Below are 13,298 nucleotides of genomic sequence, written 5' to 3'. Positions count from 1 at the left end.
CCAACTTGACCCCTCCCTCCCTCCACCCCTCCCCAGATGGCAAGCAGTTCTACACATGTTAAATATGTCACAGTATTTTCTAGATACAATATATGTGTGCAGAACCAAACTGTTGTCTTGTTGTAAAGGAAGAGTTGGATTCAGAAGGTAAAAAAAAAAACAAAACAAAACAGTAAGAGAAACAAAAATGCACACAGTTTACATTCATTTCCCAGTGTTCTTTCTGTTAATAGTTTTCCTACTATTGAACCAGCCCTGCATTCTGGGTATAAAAATTACTTGTCATAATGTATTATCCTGGGGATGGTTTTCTGTAATGTTTTTGCTAACATTTTATTTAAGATTTTAGCATCAATATTCATTAGGAGATTGAGTCGATAATTTTCTTTCTCTGTTTTCAACCTACCTAGTTTAGGTATCAGTACCATATCTGTGTCATAAAAGGAAATTGGTAGGAGACCTTCATTCCCTATTTTTTTCAAATAGTCTATATAACATTGGAGTTAATTGTTCTTTGAATGTTTGGTAGAATTCACATGTAAATCCATCTGGTCCAGGGATTTTTCTCAGGGAGTTGGCTAATAGCCTGTTCTATTTCTTTTTCTAAGATGGGACTGTTTAGGATATTTACTTCTTCCTCTGTTAATCTGGGCAAGCTATATTTTTGAAGGTATTCTTCCATTTCATTTAACTTGTTGAATTGATTGGCATAAAGTTGGTCAAAGTAACTTCTAATTATTGCTCTAATTTCCTCTTCATTAGTGGCAGAGTTCTCCCTTTTCATTTTAAGACTAACAATTTGATTTTCCTCTCTCCTTTTTAAATCAGATTTGCTAAGGGTTTATCTATTTTGTTGTTTTCATAGAACCAACTCTTAGTTTTATTAATTAATTCAATAGCTTTTTTACTTTCAATGTTATCAATCTCTCATTTCATTTTAGAATTTCAAGTTTAGTGTTTGACTGGGGATTTTAATTTGTTCCTTTTCTAGCATTTTAGTTGCAAACCCAATTCATTGACCTTCTCTTTTTATATTTTATGCAAGTAGGCCTCTAGTGATATAAAATTTCCCTTTATTACCGCTTTGGCTGTATCCTACACATTTTGGTATGATGTCTCATTATTGTCATTTTCTTGGGTGAAGTGATTAATTATGTGTACAATTTACTGTTTTACCCAATCATTCTTTAGTATGAGATTATTTAGTTTCAATTAATTTTTGGTCCATTTCCCCTTGTTTTCTGTTGAGTGTAATTTTCACTGCATCATGGTCTGAAAAGATGCATTTACTATTTCTGCCTTCCTGCATTTGAGTTTGATGTTTTTATGTCCTAATATATGGTCTATTTTGTATAGGTTCCATGAGCTGCTGAGAAGAAAGTGTATTCCTTTCTGTGTCCATTTCATTTTCTCCAAAGATCTATCATATCTAACTTTTCTAGTATTCTATTAATTCTTTCTTATTTATTTTATGGTTTGATTTATCTAATTCTCAGGATGCAAGGTTGAGATCACCCAATATTATACTTTTGCTGTCTATTTCTTCTTGCAGCTCTCTTAATTTCTCTTTTAAGAATTTAAATGCTACACTACTTGGTGCATATATGTTTAATATTGATATTGCTTGATTATCTATGCTACCCTTTAGCAAGATATAGTGCCCTTCCTTATCTCTTTTAATTAGATCAATTTTTGCTTTTGCTTGATCTGAGATCAGGATGGCTACCCCTGCTTTTTTTACTTCACCTGAAGCATGGTAGATTCTGCTACAACCTTTTACCTTTACTGTGTGTATCTTCCTGCTTCAGCTGTGTTTCCTGTAAACAACATATTGTAGGATTAAGGCTTTTAATTCATTCTCTAACCACTTCCTCTCTATGGGGCAGTTTACCCTCATTCACATTTAGGGTTAAAACTACCAGTTTGCTATTACATGCCATCTTGTTAACCCCTGTTTATACTTTTCTCCCTTCCTTCCTCCTTATCCCCTTCCCGTATATAAACTTGTGAGCATCACTTGCTTCTCACAGCCCTCCCTTTTAGTATCCCTACCCCCAGCTTAGAGTTCCTCCCCTATCTTACTCCTTTCCCTCACTGTTTTCCTATTCCCTTCCACTTAGCTTATTCCTTCCCTTTTCAATTTTCCCTTCTCCCTTTTCAATGAGGGTGGGAAGTTTCACCATAAATTGAATATGTCTACAATTTTCTCTTAAAGCCAAAACAGATAGCAATAAGATACCCACTATGTTCATTCCCTCCATTCTTTCTCTCAGATATAATAGGTTTCCTTTGCCTCTTTGTGATATGTAGTACCCCTACTTTAACCTTTTTCTGGCACAATGTCCTTTCCACCTCTAGTTTCTAGAACAAATTATACATGTATTCTTTATATGTCTTTATAGCAGAAAAATAGTTCCCAAGATTTCTTTTTACCTTTTAGGTTTCTCTTGAATTCTATATTTGTAGATCAAACTTTTGTTTTAGTTCTTGTTTTTCATAAAAAATAAGTGAAATTTGCTTATTTCATTGAATGTCCATCTTCTTTCATGCAAAGGATGCTCATTTTGGCTCAGTAAATTATTTTTGGTTGCATACCAAGTTCCTTAGCCTTTCAGAATATCATATTCCAGGCCTTTGATCCTTTAATGTGGATGCTACTAGATCCTGGGTAATCCTTGTTGTGGCTCCTCTATATTTGAATTGATTTTTTCTAGCAGCTTGCAGTATTTTTTTCCTCATCTGATAGATCTGGACATTGGACACTATATTTCTTGGTGTTTTGATTTTAGGGTCCCTTTCAGTCGGTGATTGATGAATTCTTGCAATTTTATTTTACCCTCTGTTTCTATAACTTCTGGGCAGTTCTCTTTGATAATTTCCTGGAAAATAGTGCCCAGGCTCTTTTTTTCATCATAATTTTCAGGTAGTCCAATAATTCTCAGATTGTGTCTGCTAGACCTATTTTCCAGGTCTGTTGTTTTCCCAAGGAGGTATTTGACATTTTTCTCCATTGTTTCATTTTTTGGTTTTGCTTGACTGATTCTCGTGTCTCCTTTAGTCATTCAAGTCCATTTGTTCGATTCTGATTTTCAATGATGTATTTTCTTCACTCACTTTTTAATATTTTTCTAATTGTCCAATTACGTTTTTAAATGAGTTGATTTGTTCTATGGAATTTTTTTCCATTTCGCCAATTTTATTTTTTAGAGAGCTATTTTCTGTTTCCAACTCACTAGTTCTGTTTTTCAAGGATTTTTAAAATTTTTTTTGCTTTATCCATTCTGTCTTTAAATGAGTGGGATGACTTATCCAGACTCTCTTGCCAAGCTTCCTTTCCATTTCCCACTTTTCTTGTAGCTCTCATGTGTGAGCCTTTTAATTTCTTGTATGAGATTCATCTGTGTTGAGGGCCAGTTCATATCCTCCTTTGGAGATTCATCTGGAGACAGTCTGTTTTAGTCTCCTCAGGGTTTAAATTCTGATCTCTATCCATATAGAAGCTATCAATGGTTAGGGTCCATTTAAATTTTTACTCATTTTGTCAAGGAAGAGTTAAAGAAAACAAACTAACAAGAAAAACAAATGGTCTTCTTTTTGTGTGTGCGTGGGAGGTTGGATGGTGTTACTGAGCTTCCTCTACAGACTGTGGGGGGAGGCAGCAGCGAGGCATTAGCAGGACAACAATGGTTCTGCTATGCCTGTGCTCTGAAACTCTGAGTGTGTACTGAGACACTGTGGGTGGGTGTGGCCAGGTCCTAAGAGACTCTAGATTTTCAGGGTTATAGTCTTCACCCTCTGTGTTTTAGCTTTTCTGCTTGTCTACAGGTTTGCTGTCAGGGCAAAGTATCCAATACTGTAGTAAAGCTCTCCCCACAGAGATGGCTGAGGTCACACCCCATCACCCTCTGGTCTGCTCAGCTATGAGTTGCCTGCCTGGCTCTTTCTGATGCTGCCTGCCCTCAGCTGGTGCCCCATCTAAAACCATCCCTGCCCTCGAGCAAAACAGATCTTTTCTGGCAAATTTCAAGGATGTCTTCTCTTGGTAATTATTTCTGAGTTTTTTCAGTCAAGCACTGATTTCAAGGCTTGTCATGAAATAAATTCTGAGAGAAAATGCAGAGCTTAAGTAGATACGTGTGTCCTCTCAACCATCTTAGCCAGAAGTCCTCAGTTCAAAACTTTTATTTGTGAAAGAGGACATCTGGAGTCAAAGTGAAATTTGTTTTCATCAGGAAATGAGTATTTTGCTTTTTCAGTCGTATGGTTCTGTCCACCAAACCAATAAATTTTTTTACAAAGCAAAAAGAGCAATGATAAATGACAGTTGGTACAAATTCCAAATTGTGTTTCTATCCCTCATGGAAGACACCTTAATTGTCACCAAGTTCAAGAGACACAAATGTCAAGAACCAATGACTAAAGAGATTAAGGTTTGCACAGATTTAAATACATATGTGAGAAAAAAATTAAATGTTATTTTTCTTTATTAGAAAATCACAGACCCAAGCACTGTGTCTCTGTTCTTTACATATAGCCAATAACTTTTCACTTTCCTAATCCTTTTTTCTCTTATATTAATGTGATATTTAATAAGCTTTTCCTTCTTCCTAAAATATATCTCAATTCTTCAGACATTTTTCAAAAGGGAAAGGAGAAATGGAGTTTGTAAGCACACAAAGAGATAGGGAGACAGAGACACAGAGAGGCAGACAGAAAGACAGACACACACACAGAGACAGACAGAGAGACAGAAAGAAAGACAGAGTGAGACAGAGAGACAGAGACAGAGACAGAGAGAGAAAGAGACTAAGAGAGCGAAAGAGACAAACAGACAGACACACACGCAGAGATAGGGAGAGACAGAGAGACACAGAGAGAGCAAGGAGACAGCTACACAGAGACTGACAGAGAGAAAGAAGCAATACTTTGAAAAGTATTGACATTAAAAGCGTGGCTGTTCATTTGCTGTCGTAAAATGAGAATAGCTAATTTTGATTCTGAGATTCAAGGTCCGATTTCTGGTCACACTACCAAGATTTTGGTGTGTGTGTCTACTGAGCAAGCTCTTTATATTCTGTTTATTTTTATTTTTTCTCTGAAAAAAATATATATGGAATAGGACCAATCAAATTCTGAGGTTCCAACCCAATCTAAATAGTTCTCTTTATGCATCCAATGTTCTGATCTTCAAGGTAAGGACAGCTGTCTAGAATAGAGGTGTTTTCACCCTCTGAAACATCCATTTTTCTGAGGGTGTATAAGTCCTAACTCTGCAACTATGAGTGATTTTGGCTTTTGAGAATGCCATTGAGCTCTGCTATACATGACCAAGAGGTCATAGAGTAAATTGATTGTTTGGGTATAAAATACTTATTCAGGTTTGAGCAAGTTCAAGAATTTATTTGGCTTAATTTTACTTATTTATTGCAATAAACCCTACTGTAGCATAGAGGGAGGGTCCATGTGAGAAAGGGAACACATCTTGTTTGAAGGAGATGTAAGATAAAATGTATTAAATCCTTTATTCCACAGGAATACTTTTGTACAGGAACTCTGCCAGGTTCTTACTTGATCCTCATGACACAATTCTATAAAGAACATGAGGCTATCCAACTTCAGAGAACTATGTAAAATAAAAAGTCATCGCCATAGGAGAGGAGGAAAATAGGAGGTAGCAATTAAATTAACCATAAAAGAAAGAATAATATTGAAAAAATATTTGAAATAAAATTTGTAAGACAGAGCAGATATGAGTATCATATAATCAGAAAAGGAAACTAGCAATAAAGTATACAAGAACAAAAAGGAATGAATTCATACTAAAATTTGTGCCAGAAAAAGTAAAGCAATCAAAATGAAAAGAGGTTTTGATATTTTATGAAGTGATGCATAATTCCTGGAAAGTTACTGATAATATAAATGGGAAACCCATCTTGTAAAAAGACAGTATGAGAATGATTTTATAAAACAGCTTTCAAAGAAGTAATGACTGAGGCAGATAAGAGTTGAGCACACAAGAATGGATTTCCAAAGAAATAAAGGATCAGAGAAGTGGAATGAAAAATAAGCATTCATAAAATGCAGAAGCAGAAAAAATTAGGTTGAATAATAATTTTTTTAATTAAAAAGATGGCAGATCCAAGAAATCAGAGTAGACACTGCATTAGAGCATCCTCTTCTCACCACTCCCTCAAAAATGACTTTAAAATAATGCATCAAATTTTATTCTGTGCTTTAGTAGAGTCATTCTTTAGTAGAGCCATTTCCATCCAAAGATAACTTCTGTCAGAAGCAGAAATATGTGTTATGTATTCTTTTCCCCAGTGCCCAATTCTGAGTTCTAGGTTTTGGATGGAGAGAAGCAATTAGAGTCACAAAGAGACAAGGGCTCTGGTTTAACTTTGGAGTAAAGAGGGAGTAGCATTCCTAGATGCTGGTGAAGTTTCAGGGCAAGAGAGAAGCACAATTGCCTGTATTCCTTAGGGAGGACAGAGTCTCTTCCAAATTAAGTTTTAGAACTCATATAAAGAGAACACGGACCGTGCCTTTCTCTACCTTATACAATCTTAGAATCACACAAAAACTTACAAACTGCAAGAGCTAGTTATGAAAACCACAGGGAAACAAAGAAATAACAATAATTTTCACAATAAAGCCCAAAACTTGAGATAGTCTACCCCTCCACCACCTCTACCAAAAGGTGATGAAAGTCAAATTTTAAGTGAAATTCAAAGTTATAAACGTAAGAAAAATTAGCAAACCATCCTAATATAATCTCAACAAAAATGTGGCATGGTGAGAAGGAAACTCAACACAAATCTCAGAAGAATTCAATAACTTGAAAATATTTGCAAGAAAAATGTTAATGAAAAGTATAGAATTCAGATTAATGGAAGAAACATTCCTAAGCAACATTAATGGAAAGATAAACAAGAGCAAACTATTAATTCAGCCTTTATTTTCTCTTAATTCTAGATTAAAGGCATTAAAATTCTTTTTAATCTTTCTCTCTCTACAGAATATAGACATTTGTATAGAGTGTAGGATAAGTGTCATAAATAGGCTATATCAATTTAATCCCCAACCGATCTTCATTCATTTATTCCATACTATTGGCATGTTTCTAAATTTAAAAACAACATAAAGAATAAAAAACATACATTCACAAAAACGCATAATATATGTATTGTTACTACTCACTAAATGTGTCATCCAGTTTTTTAACCAAAAGCTTGAAAAATATTATGAGCATCATTTTTTATCGACAGAAAATAGAAGCTTTAATTTCAAAAGGCTGCATCACAAAATCACTATCTAGCTATTATTAACAACAGATTAAGTGTTCTTTTGTTTTTTCTTTGAGATTGTTAACATGCATTTTTAATATGTCCATCTTCCTTGATCATAACTCACATGTTATGTCAATGACATCTAAGCTGCTCCAAGAGAGGTTAAGTTAATACTATTAAAGCTAATTAACCATGTGCCATAACCTAACCATGTGCCATAACCGAACCATGTGCCCGAATTTTGAACCTTAGTGTTGGAATGTCTGTTATGTTTTATGGTCCTTGAATTACTGTTGGATAAGATAGCATAGACCACCGATTTGATTGTACACCTATCCCTTACCTTTGTGGCCAAGTTATAGTATCCTGGAGACAGAGCCTTTTCCTACCACTATTTGTGACATATATTCTTGCATATCTGAAGATGAGTGCAGTAATGCTAGTGATGCTAGTATTTTCAATGAAAGTGTCCATTTCAGTCAAGCGGACCTGCTCTGTTTAGGCTAGATGATTTTTTTCCCATCCTGCTCTCTCCATGATCCATTGGGTATCATGAAGGAATCTTCATGAGGCCTCGTGCTCCAATTGAAGTTAAATTTTATTTCAACTTTCTCTTATTAAATAAGCATTATCATAGAGCCTCAAAGCTGGGATTTTTGTACAGGAGAAATGAATCCTGATAGAGTTTCACTGTCAATCCAGACTTTTGGATCCATTAAATCTAAGCAAAGCAAAGATAGGAGGAATTACAAAAACTGGAAAAATTTTATTCAAATATCAGATAACCAGGTGATAGAAGAAATAGAGGACATTATGTAATTTAAGAAATCGGACTTGAAATAGAAAGTATTATTCAGTTTATCCTCCTAATCCTGGATCATGTCATGCAAGCTCTTTCAGTCATGTTTTTCTAACTACAGTACAGGTAGACTAAGCAAGAGTGCAGGTTAGATAGATTAATTCTCCTAAATTTGTTTAACCTTTGATTTATGCTTATATTCCTATTACAAACTCCTGTCTATAGTGTAGTGTTCTTCTTTTTATAATATAAGATGGTACTCTGTAGAGCCAATTTCTTGGGAGGTTTTCAGGAGGTAGCCTTAGTTTCAATTCTGAGTAATAATCACTTCAAATACAGCCAGCTGATAAAATCTAAACACTTATATTTTCCTTCCTTGATTCCAAGAGCTCTTGTAGCTTGTCCTTGCTTCTGCCTCTGCTTTAACTCCAACTCGTGGCTTTCAAATCTTCTGAAGTGACTTCTGGCTCTAACTCAACTCCCATTTGTGGCTTCTTCTGAACTGACCCTGAATGGCTCACTGAAACTGTTTTTATGCTTGGTGTAAAGGTTGACTCCTCCTTGGACAGGTAGGGATTGTGGGTTTCTGACTTGTGAATCTCATACTGAATACTGACTTCTGAATCTCCCAAAAGTGTGAACTCCAATGAGTACTTAAATACATTAGTGAGCTAGAGAATTTGCTAAGTACCATGCTAAATTAGGCAACTGTCTTGTCACTTTGTAAGGATTCTACCATTGTAGTATGTTTCCCAATATCAAAAACTCAATAAGCCAAAAAAAAAAAAAAAAAAACCCAACACTCACACAGGAATACAGCCAATTTAAATGCCTCTACTTTTCTCTCAATGAGTAACCTACATTTTTCTTTTAAGCAAACTCCTAAAGTTACATCATTATCATATTCTATTAATAAATCACAATAGAAGTAAATTGGTTACTTTGACTATCAAAAGATTTGTCTCTACAATAAAGTGTTCAATTAATTAAAATTATTTTCAGAAAGACTAGAATTGATGAATTTTTGTGGTAAATCACTAGATTTCAGGAAATTGTTCCCGCAGAATAATGCATAGAAATCACTCTCTGTATTTCTTTCTTTCATATTATTAAGCCAAAGAAAAGTTTCTCCCCACCATGTAAAATGTTACTCCTTTAGAGATTCTAATTAGTCACTTTTAATAACTGCTGGGGATTTTTACTTGAGATTAAGGGATGTCATGACATGACAGATTCCTTCTGCCAACTTTTGCTTTTGAGGTGACAGTAATTGAGGTTCTTGGGGGAGATGAGCTCAGAACAGGCTGTGCTTATAACTCCAGGCCTGACCATCCCCACAGATCACACATGCACACTTGCACAAGTGCACACAGACCCTCAAACACACACAAACTTACATACACGCACATACAATCACAACTGTAGCCACTTCTTTGACAACACAGATCAGACTGGTGAGTAATTCTCCATCTTTGTCATAGAGATCAGATTCTTAGAAATCTCATCTAGGGAAAAGTTATATTTTTCAGTTCTTGGGATACAGAAGAGACGTGGCAGATGCTGCCAGAATAGGGATTATTCCTTTTTAGATCATAGCAGTGACATATTAGCTTTTCTTCACCACTCTTCAGGCATCTCTGTTTTAGCTCCCTCTTAAGTGGTTCCAACCAGATTAAAAGGAGTGGATGGAGATGCAGTGCTCAACTGGTTATGATTCAGATGCTGGCAGATTCTGCACTGAAACACTGCTGGGAGAAAACGACATCCTGATTGTTCCCTTTCTCAATTTATCAGGCAAGGAGTTAGAACTTTTGAGCCTGAGCTTAACTCAGGAGAAGGAGAAACTCTGATTTGTGATTCAGGCTGAATGTATGAGAAATGTCACTATGAGCTGTGCAAGTTGAGAGCCTATCTGAAGGTGCTTTGGCAGAGCAATCTGGGCTTAGACTCCAGGCTGCTGCACACAGTGCCTTCAGGCCCTTCCCTGTGGCCTCTATCCTTTTCCCTCACACAGGCAACAGGACTGAAAATAATGTGGATTCCAGGCTGGGGTGTCCTATTGGGATTGTTCAAGTAAAAGTTCCATAGTCTGATCCCTTTCTCTATTCCAGAGGATTATAGAGCTTAAAGGAAGTCAGAGAAGTTGACCAAAAGCAATCATTTTATAGGTGAGGTAACTGAGGCCAAGGGAACTGTGTGAGTTTTTCACAGTCAAAGGAAGTTATTGGGGCTGCATTTCAGTGCCTAGGCTCTCTGCCTGCTATTTAGTTCCCTCTCTTGCCTTCTTCTGCTCCCTGGTTGTCCTTTGTTCCTGTTTGATTTCAATGTAGCTTCCATTGATTGATTAACTGGAAGGTACTCTCAATGAAGTTTTCCTCCTTTCTTTCTGACTTTCCTTTGTCTCTATTCTTTTATAGGAATCTAACTTCTGACACTCTAATAATCATGGTTAATTTAGAATCAATGACTTCCTACATTTAATGTTGTGCTGAGGCCAGGGGGTTAAATGACTTGCCCAGGGTCACAAAACTAGTAACTACTAAATGTGTGAGGCTGGATTTGAACTTAGGTCCTCCTGACTTCAGGGATACTTCTCTCCACTGAGCCATCTAGCTGCTCTACCTTCATACACTGTAAAATTTATTTTTACTAATGGAAAAAGCATTTAGTTCTCTGCCTAAATGCCTCAGGTACCCTGGATGTCCATGAATCATGGTCAAGTGGCAAGGACATTCAAATTAGATGAAATGGACTTCAGGGGCACAGAAATTTAATTGACAGAAACAGGAACATATCCTGCAATGCAAAGAAGTCCAATATAATTTTACATTTTCTTCTTCACATTATGATGATAACAATTTTGAAATTAATCTTTTGGCCATGAGCTCATATTTAATTCCACCAATTTATTAGGAAATACACATTTCTTCAATGATTTTAATTATTTGACATAATTTTATTATAATGCAAATATTAGTAAAATTACTATAGCAATATCAACAATAACTTATAATTATTAAGCTTTCTTCTGGCTAAGATTGATCTAGATATGTTTAATTTTGTCCCTGTGGCCTCTATGTAAGCAGTGTTTTCCTATCATCCATGTGCATCAGATTTATCTCTTTATCTTTCATTCTTCTGTCACAGCTAACATTTCTGTTTTGCCTTTAGGAAAACCATGACTTCAGTTTATATTCAGATAAAAATTTTTACAGTGAAAAGCAATAAATATTTAAGAATCTCTGAAGTTACTATGCTATGATTGTCTGCATTATAGTGTTACATTTTGTTTAATTGAGAAATGCATTTTACTGCATTTAAAGGGGAGAAATAAAATTAAAAAGTACACAGCAGTAAACAAATAAAAAAAACTACTATAGGGAAAGAAAAGACGTTATTTCTGAACATGTGTCATATATATCATATAGAGTTTTCTTGATAAGAAAATTTATTGCTTGATATAAATCATTTCTTGCATTCTAAAGTGTACATGGCAAGATTTTCTCCTTTTCCTATTTTACTTTTTACTTTTAAATAATCAATATAAAAAAAAAATGATCTGAACTTATGAGTCTAGTCTTATGTGATCTATGAAATATCAATGCCATTCTAAAAAAAAGGCAAATCTATTTACCTAAATATACAATCAAATAAATACATAAACACATGAGACAGAAAATAGAATTAAATCCCCATTTAAAAAAAATTACAATACTTCAAGATAAGAATACTTACACCAAGAATGTAAAAAAAATTAGAAAAGTAGTGGGAGTAAAATATTTTCTAAAACTCTCTATTTCTATAATAACTAAGGAGTAATGCAGATCAACTCATTGGTAAGAAATGTGCAGAATATGATTTTGAACTCCGGTTTTATAACAGAAAATTCTCTCTTCATTCCCAGGTCACTTTGGATCTAGAATATCATTCTGTCCTAGAGGAATAAAAGAATGCAGTCTAAGAATGATATCCTCTGCATTTTACATATGCTTCGGATTATAATTGGAATCTTTGGGAATGGTTTACTCCTTTTCTTGTATAGCTTTAATTTAATCACTGGTCAAAGGATAAGACCAATAGATACGATTTTTGTTAATTTGTTCCTTTCCCATATTATAATGCTTCTTTTCAGGGAGTTCCCACAGCAACCCAAGTGTGTATCCAGGAAATTTTCCTGAGTGACATTGAATGCAAAATCATTGTTTATCTGCAGAGAGTTTCTCAGGGACTTTCACTTTGCAATACCTGCCTCTTGAGTGTCTTCCAGGCCATCACAGTCAGTTCCAACAACCCCAAATGGGACAAGCTCAAAGCCAAAGCCCCAAATACATTTGTTCCATCGTGTGTCTTCATGTGGGTACTCAATTTGTTGGTAGATGTAGTTGTGCCTCTCCATGTGACTGGCCCTGGGAACAACACATTCAGTCACCTTAAGAAGAACCTTGGATACTGTTCAATAGACTGGCATGCCATAACAACTTCAATCTTGTTATGTGGAAGACACTTTACGATGTGGTATTTCTGGATTTATGGCCATTTCCAGTGGCTACATGGTATCTATTTTGTTCAGACACAAATGGCAAGTCCAATACCTTCATAACACTTGTGTCAACCCTATTGCCACCCCAGAAACCAGAGCCACTAAAGTAATCTTTGTTGCTCATGATTTCCTTTGTATGCTTTAATTCATTTAGTTCGATCTTTGTTATTGTAATGGAAAAATCTAAAGATACAAGCCAGTGGATTATGCATATGTCTGCAATTTTTAGTTCATTTTACCCAACAGTAAGTCCTTTTGTTTTAATCAGTAGTGATTCACAGATCCTCAGTTGTTGTAATATTTTCAAAAGAAAAAATATTCTCATTCTCATTCATTAAAATCTCAGAACAGAGACATTGAAACTATGAAATTTCAAAGAAGAAAATAAATTCTAAAATCTCAGTTCAAAACTTTAAAAAAATAATTATAACTTTTTATTGAAAAGAACCCTGACTGGGCAATTTTTTACAACATTATCCCTTGCACTCACTTCTGTTCCATCTTTTCCCCTTCCTCCCTCCACCTCCTCCCCAGATGGCAAGCAGTTCTATACATGTTAAATATGTCACAGTATTTTCTAGATACAACATATGTGTGCAGAACTGAACAGTTCTCTTGTTGTACAGGAAGAGTTGATTCAGAAGGTTAAAAAAAAAACCCAGGAAGAGAA

At 35.2% G+C, this 13,298-nt stretch overlaps 1 pseudogene; it reads left to right on the top strand.

The window, feature by feature from the left end:
- Window positions 1-12,038: 12,038 nt before the first annotated feature.
- Window positions 12,039-13,016, top strand: LOC116420119 (annotated as a pseudogene).
- The last annotated feature ends 282 nt before the right edge of the window (window positions 13,017-13,298 follow it).

The sequence above is a fragment of the Sarcophilus harrisii genome, chromosome 6, assembly GCF_902635505.1.
Source record: "Sarcophilus harrisii chromosome 6, mSarHar1.11, whole genome shotgun sequence".
In the NCBI taxonomy this organism is placed as follows: Eukaryota; Metazoa; Chordata; class Mammalia; order Dasyuromorphia; family Dasyuridae; genus Sarcophilus; species Sarcophilus harrisii.
Note: the sequence above shows the minus strand (reverse complement) of the source record. Positions and strands in the feature narration are given on the sequence as shown.